The following is an 8,391-nucleotide window of genomic DNA, read 5'->3' as shown; positions in this document are numbered from 1 at the left end:
CAAAATAGATCTATTGGTGAATCTAAATTTTTTTACACAATTTCACTTTAGCGAATTATAATAAAATAAATTATATTAAATATAATATAATATAATAAATTATAATAAAATAAAGAGTTACAATTTATGAAAAAGGAAATAAAGATAAAATATAAAATGATAAAAAAATAATAAATGAAATGAATATCACTATTAAAAGTGTATCATTATTCATGTGTATGAAATTATGTGTATAACATGGTCATCATATTTGCAATAATTACATCGCGGTAATATTATTATATTATGCTTAAGACTATTTTCTCAATTATCATTTGAATTTCATGAAGTAGTGGTAATTTTCCTTCTTTATATAAGTATGTATAAGTATCATTTACATAAGATGTTTATTCCGTATCAAACGTAGCAATTTAGTTTTTAAATCCAAGGAGATATTAAAACGTATGGTTGTGTTATCCAAATCCAAAATATTAGTGAATTATGAGCTTATTGTCTCCCCCGCTTCGTGCTCCTTTTTATTGCTTTTTGAAAAACTCCAAATTTTCTAATGGTTTGGAATGGTATCTATCAGTGTTTTAACCCATTTGCTGGTTACATTACTTTAATAAAAAATTAAATATTAAATTAATTAAAATGGTTTTTTCGTATTATATGTATATTAGAACTTGATTTCGATTAGAATTTGCGACAGTTACACTTCAAGATTCAGAAGCTTATACTTGTTTAGCGTGGTATTATTTTTAACACGACAAGAAATCGCAGTATACATAGTACATATATACAGAATAAGTAGCACATATGCAACCTAATTTAGATAATATTGACAATAAATGACTAATAATGGGAAGCTAAATGCGCATTTATTAATATTTCTATTTTACAGTACTCTTCAATCAATATCGCGATATTTTACGAAGTACTACAATAAATATTAATACATTGCTTTTACTTTTTGTGTTATGAAAAGTAACAAAGCAAAACAATCGAGAAGTTATATAAAACGTATTTGAATGTAAATAAAGAAGAATAACAAGATTATGGGAAGAATACATGCTACAAAGGATGTTATTCGTTTTTATTGAAACAATGCAAAAAGGACAATGTTAAGAAAATATTGCTGCATATTTTGTAGATGAAAGTATACCAATGTAGTATACCAATAGGTTTTCTACAGTTGAATATATTTATATATTTGATTAATGGTAAATAGGTGAAAAGACGAAACTTGAAATTTGGTTATTGTTTTTTTATAGCGGCAATACTTTCTCTTTATCTTGGTTCGTTATCACGGTGCGTAATGCATTATACATATGTATATCGTATCTATGGAACATATACAAACATTGCGTATAGTATGATTCACACTGGACTTTGCGCGTATTTTTTAATGGTTTCTTTGTTACAATATATCTTTGTTTTCAATCATGTAAGCTATCATAGAGGAAGTTATTTCTTAACGTATATGAGTTTTAATTACAAGTTATTTCGTTTCAGAATGTACAAATGTATAATGTACAATATCGTTATAGTACCACCCGATACATTCATGTATGTATAATGTTAAGAATAGGGAAGCGGTTAAAGCTATTTCAACTTCAGTCTTTTATAACGATCTGCCGTGTACTGAGCGTTCGACTGTCCCTACGAGTTTTCCCATTCAGTGACTCTCTTTTAAACAGAAAACCGTATGGCTTTATTAATGTTTTAGATCTTCAATAATTTTAAAATTTGTGTTGCTCTGACTATTACACGTTTATTAACTCGTCTTCGATAAATCTTGCTGCTATTTCTAATTATATGTATTTGACTTAATTAATCGAGTGAAATTTATCTAAACGGATGCTCATACTTCATCGATTTATCCATAAAAATGTTTTGTAATCATTTATGAAAAGTTCGTAAAAGGTTATTGTTTATCATCGTCAAGCTCGATCACAAATAATTTCATAGAACGTAATCGAGTTTTTTAAATGTTTGAAAATGTTTTTATAAACACACTAGGGAATTTTTAACGCGGTAAGTTAGTCAAGGTATGAGGAAGGTACTTACATATTTTGAATAATGATCTGAACAAAGTGGATATAAATTAGTGAAACTACTGATCAATCATGTCCACAAAATCGGAGTCCAAGGAGAAGCAGAGCAGCAATGGAATGCAAAACACCCCAGTATCACCATCATATTCAAAAATAACAACCCCTATTGACATCGAATTCAATGACTTAACTTGTACAGTACCTCGTGGTAGAAAAGGTACGATAATATAAACATTGCTATACCGTTTGAATACAATAGTTGAAGCATTCAAATTTTATTTTATAATTTAAGTATTAAATATTTTCTTATGTTCTAATAGAACAAATATGTTTAAAATAAATATATATTGCAATTTTTCATTTTTTTATTTAAGCTCCGTTTCGTCTGAAACATATCCGTGAAAAAGTATATTCGATATTCTATATTGCAATTTTAATAATATGCTTTCAAAAGAAAGATAATAATAGATTAAGAACTCAAAAATGTCTATTCGAAACATTGATTCTTTAAAAATTTCTTAAAATTCCTTTCCAAAATTCCTTAAAGAGAATTATTCTTATAAAATTATCGGGTAAAAAGATTCCACAAAAATCTTTTAGTTTTGTTGTGGTTTTAATCGTTTTAGCGCTGTATTCACTCCGTGACTTATTTTCTATAGTTCTATTATGTTTACAATCTTTCTACTTACAAATAACAATATCATACTTGAATAAAACATCTTATTCTTGTTTTATTTTATTTAAAGTTATAATTAAGCGCTTTCAAATAAGAAAAGGTATATTCGTTTTGAACACGATCGAAGACCAATTTTTTAATGGAATTGTTTAATGCGTAACTCACAATCAGTTACAATTCTAAAAAGCAAAAGATGTAAATTAAGTTAAACACATCAACGCTATCATGCTTAAGCCAATCGATTTGGTAAAGGTACAGTAGATGTTATGTAATACGAAAAGTAAATATATATAAGATAATCATATTTGAATCTAGGATAGCAAAAACAAATTTTATTGCTGTATAATTTTTTAATTATTGGTATTACAGTAAACAAGTTAAATATGATACGTTAATACTTATTCGCGATAAATCTTATTAAAATAGGTATTTTGACATGCAATAATACATTAGGAAGATAAATTATTCACTGATTCGATAATTAAATAACTAAAATAAAAAGGTCATGGATTAATTCATTAAACCTTCGAATAAAAATGTGTAGTTTTATATAATACAAGATTAGATTTTAATATCTTTCATCACTTCAATATGATAAATATGTACCGTATGCAAATAATTAAAGGACTGTGTGGAAAAATACTAAAATTATTCAGGGAACTATATCATGTTATATGTTCTTCGAAATCTTGTTTAATTATGTTACACTACTTGTTTATCATCGGATATTATCAGAAAATTACACATAGAACTTTCATCTACTTTTCATCTCGATAGTGTATCTGCTAACCTTGCATTCTTTTTGTATAATATTGTAAAATAATGAAATGTTCTATTCTCATATGTCTTAGGTACAAAAGTAATATTAAGAGGAATTTGTGGACAATTTAAATCTGGAGAATTAACCGCTATATTAGGCCCATCAGGCGCCGGAAAATCCACCTTGTTAAACATTCTCGCAGGATACAAGTAATGTTTCACATAACTAGAATAAAGTACTTACATGTAGTGTAATAAATGCATTGAGCAATTGTATTCAAATGAATATATGAAAATTTATCGTCACGCTGCGTTATCCGTATACTTTTAATGAACTTTAAATTAGACTATTCTGCTTAAAAGAACAATCAGCATGTCAAAGGTCATTGACCGCACGGTTTACGTCGTAGACTTTGCAATAAATAAGTGAATACTTTGTCTAAGTCAAGATCGATAGATTAGCTGCTCGCTATTATAGATACACGACTAATAATTTTATTTTCATCATTTTTTACTTTTTTCGATTTCAAAATCAAAGCTAACGTTTTCAGATCGGCTGATAGCGTTACGGGACACATAAGTATCAATGGACAAACTCGAGACGAGACTTATTTTAAAAAAATATCGTGTTACATAATGCAAGAAGATCTTCTTCAACCATGACTTACAGTGCAAGAGGCAATGCAATTTGCTGTAGATTTGAAACTTGGCAACATTTCCCAAAAAGCAAAATCGATCGCTGTAAGCATTTTATGCGTTAGCGATACAATTGCATAAGAACAAAAACATATTTCTTTCGTATGGTGTATGTAAAAAATATCAGGAAAAATCTGTTTGATTAAAAATGCGATTCTTGTACGCAATCTTAAATTATGTTCTCAGAATACTCAGAATACGATGCATTTGATCGTGCACAGTTTTTATATTCTCGTCGCGCACTCGATGACAGTCTTGAAACAAGAGATCCAAACATTTCGACGTAATAATACTAGCTTTTTAAAAATTTGTTGAAATCTATGGATTATTGACATAGTATCAATCCATTATATCCACTACTGAACATTTACATAATTTTAGATAGATGAAATTCTAAATATTTTGCGATTACGTCATGCAAAAGATACAACTACCGAATGCCTATCGGGAGGCGAAAGAAAAAGACTTTCGATCGCTTTGGAACTCGTGAGTAATCCTCCTGTTGTGTTTCTTGACGAACCAACTACGTGAGTACTTTATATCGTTTATTAAGAAAGAAATAATGAAATTTCAATGTTTGCTCTACAATCCACCCATTCAATTTCTAGAGGACTAGATGAAATATCAGCTGCACAGTGTACCGACCTTTTAAAATCTTTGGTGCGACTGGGGAGAACGATAATCTGCTCCCTGCATACTCCAAGTGCAAGCATTTTCGCAAAATTCGACCACATTTATGTTATAGCCGCTGGCCAATGTATCTATAGAAGCACTGTACATAATCTGGTACCATTTGTTCGACAAATTGGTATTGAATGCCCGAAACACTACAATCCTGCCGATTTTGGTAAATAATAAGCTAATTAACTTTATTTATTGACTGAATTCATATATCGCTCGAAAACTAAACTGTTATCGTTACAGTGATAGAAATATCTGCGGGCGAATATGGTTCAGAATGGATAAGTCGAATGATAAATGCTGTGGACGCAGAATTTCCGATCGTTCCTGTTCCTCGACGAACGAGGTTCGAATTTCAATACAAAGCAAAAATATCGAAAGTGTCCTGGTTCAAACAATTTGTTGTTCTATCGAGAAGAATGTTATTACAGTTACGTAGAAATAAGGTGCAAAATAATTATAAAATTTAATGAATGGAAGATTTTGGAAGAAAAACGTAACGTAACAAATGCTTAATATTTTGCAGAGTTATATGTACTTAAAAATAAGTTTATATATATTCCTGGGCTTCGTCGTTGGTAGTTTATTTTTAAACATTGGAAACGATGGGTCGAAAACCTTATCCAACTTTACTTTCTGCTTTGCTTGTTTGATAATTCTCCTCTATGTACCTATGTCACCGGTATTAATGCACTGTAAGGAAACAATAATTACATGAGGTGAATCGATGATTCTTAATGTGCGTTTATTTAAAAAAGATAGGTTGAACTTCCTAATGGATAATAACATTATTATACAATTAAAAATTAATTAATTAACAAATAATTAACAAGTTGCTAAGAATCCTTTGAATGGTAGAATATGAAAGAACCTCCGACCGAATGTTCTACTACATTTTCGATCGATTATCCTCTATTATCTTACCAATTTTCATTGTTGTTTTCTTCAAATTCGATTATACTTTTTAGCTAATTTTAAAATTACAGTTCCTTCGGAAGTGCAATTGGTTAAACGAGAATATTTCAACATGTGGTACGATTTGAGTCCCTATTATTGTGCATTTACAATAGTTAATATACCTGGACAGGTAAGAACATATTGCAGGTAATAGGCATATTGGATTTCATCAAAAGTTATACAATATGGCAACTTTATAAATTATTTAAAAGCGAAACAACGTTCTAATCAACAAATCGACGTTGCAGATATTACTATCGTCGATATATTTATTGATAGTATATGTGATCACAAATCAACCTCTGGAGTTGTCCAGATGTGCAATGTTTTTTAGTATTTGCTTCATGTGCGCGTTTATCGCAGAAAGTATGGCATTAGTTATTGCCAGCACACTGAACATCGTAGTATGTTTCGTATTATCCCTTTATTAGTAATGATAATACTATAACACCGTGAGCTAATTGACGATTACCAACTAATATTTCGAAATCTTGACTATTCTCTCTGACGTTAATTATCTTCTAGAATGGTACATTTGTTGGGCCTGCAATTTCCACTCCACTAGTGTTGGTAGCTATACAAGGAATCGGCGAAACGGAAAGTTTATCTATCTATCGTAAACTCATAATGTATCTAAGTTACATTCGATATGGTATAGAAGGTCTTCTAGTTGCTTTGTACGGTTACAACAGAGAAAAGCTATACTGTCCGCCTGCGGAAATATTCTGCCCCTTCGGAACACCTCGACAAGTTTTACTAACAATGCGTAAGTCTCCTAAAAGTACTTAAAAGACTTCAAAATATATTATTTGCTGTAATACAATGTCTTAATTATTGTTTCAGAGATGGAACATGTGGTTTTTTGGGTTGACATTATCGCTTTAATAATTATCCTTATCTGTCTAAGGGCTCTCTCTTATTATTTGCTTAGACAACGACTTAATCCAAACAAAATGTTTCAAGCACTTCATCTCATTGGAAGGATAATAAAAAATCATTTTAACATCGACAATTAAAACCTAGTCTTATTTTGTAGTATAAATATACGAAATATTATTTTCGAAAAAGTAATCGATCTTTTATGATTTTTTTCCGAATGTGATGAAAAGAAGATCACGTAATTAAATTTAATTTAATGAACTTATATTGTAATTACATATAAGCAAATCCATGGCTACTAGTGATTTTAAATGATTTTGTTCATTCTACCACTAATTAGGTGCAATCAATAAAATGATCTGAAAAGCTTAAAGTATTACAATAATAGAATAAAAGTTACAATAATAGAATTTTATTTCCTTTTATTTCATTATTGGATATATTTTGTAATACTAGACGCAATATTATAAAGAGATTGATTTATAAAATGTTAATAGAATAATCTACTGAACCTCTTCATTAATAAAGCAGTAATAATAAATAGTAAGAAATAGCGATAAATGCATAATAGTGAAGAATCATTAATAATAGCCCTCAATAAAAAGTTGTTAATATATTACCATGTTGAAATTTCACAGAAACGCAAACATATTATACAGGGTGGTTGGTAAGTGGTGGTACAAGCGGAAAGGGGGTGATTCTATGCGAAAAAAGAAGTCGAAAATATAGAATACAAATTTTTCGTTTGAGGCTTTGTTTTCGAGAAAATCGACTTTGAATTTTGACTCGGTACGCGTGCACTTTATCACGTCTCGTTATAACGGATCTCACTGTAGATCGTTGTCTCGATGGAAAAATTAAAAGAAAAGAAAAAAAATAAAAAAAATATGTTTATTCTATATTTTCGACTTCTTTTTCGCGTAGAATCACCCCCTTTCCGCTTGTACCGCCAGTTACCAACCACCCTGTATATACATACATTTATAGCATTGGCGTCGTCCGGTTATTGAGCGACGAAAATATTTGGAAAACGAAACGTTCACATACATGAAATGTATATAAAATAGAGTTTAGCAGATACAAATAAGCAACATATGATATAATCAAATAATAATGATAATTCTGTTATGACGAGTGAGGGTATATCGAAACACCCTAATGTAAATTTTATTCATGAAACAAACATACAATTGTAACATTAAGATCTAATAATTCTTCCAATTTTAACAATTAATATCTAATATTCGAAAATAATTTGATATTCCTAACTTTTCTTGTAAATAAATGAGTAAATTTTAAGAGAAATATAAAAAAAGGAAAGACAATTTTTAATAATTTATTTATAACCAAGTTAGTAATACATATGTATGTATCAGTTTCATCTATTGTTTGCTAATGCTAATTGTTATCCGATGCAATATTGTTTAACTAAATTCTTTTTTTTATGATATTAAAAAGGACAAGGGCGGGAGAGGAGTCAAAGCAAAAAAGGGACAGAAATATCGAATGAGTGTTCATTCAATATTTTAGGTTCATAGTAAACAGTCCCAAAAGAATTCGAATGCGTGGTTTTTTATTTTTTTTAAATTAATCAAAAATTATGTTCTTGGTACAGCAGTTTCTTATGTTTTAAATATTTTAATCACAATTTTCATCTGCAAAATTGTAAGAATATGCAAGCGTATTATAATAAATAAAAATAATCAA

The 8,391-nt window shown here is 29.3% G+C and overlaps 1 pseudogene; it reads left to right on the top strand.

The window, feature by feature from the left end:
- The first annotated feature begins 57 nt into the window (after positions 1-57).
- On the top strand, positions 58-6,945 carry LOC126867718 (ATP-binding cassette sub-family G member 1-like; annotated as a pseudogene).
- Positions 6,946-8,391: the final 1,446 nt, after the last annotated feature.

The sequence above is a fragment of the Bombus huntii genome, chromosome 7 (genome assembly GCF_024542735.1).
Source record: "Bombus huntii isolate Logan2020A chromosome 7, iyBomHunt1.1, whole genome shotgun sequence".
In the NCBI taxonomy this organism is placed as follows: domain Eukaryota; kingdom Metazoa; phylum Arthropoda; class Insecta; order Hymenoptera; family Apidae; genus Bombus; species Bombus huntii.
Note: the sequence above shows the minus strand (reverse complement) of the source record. Positions and strands in the feature narration are given on the sequence as shown.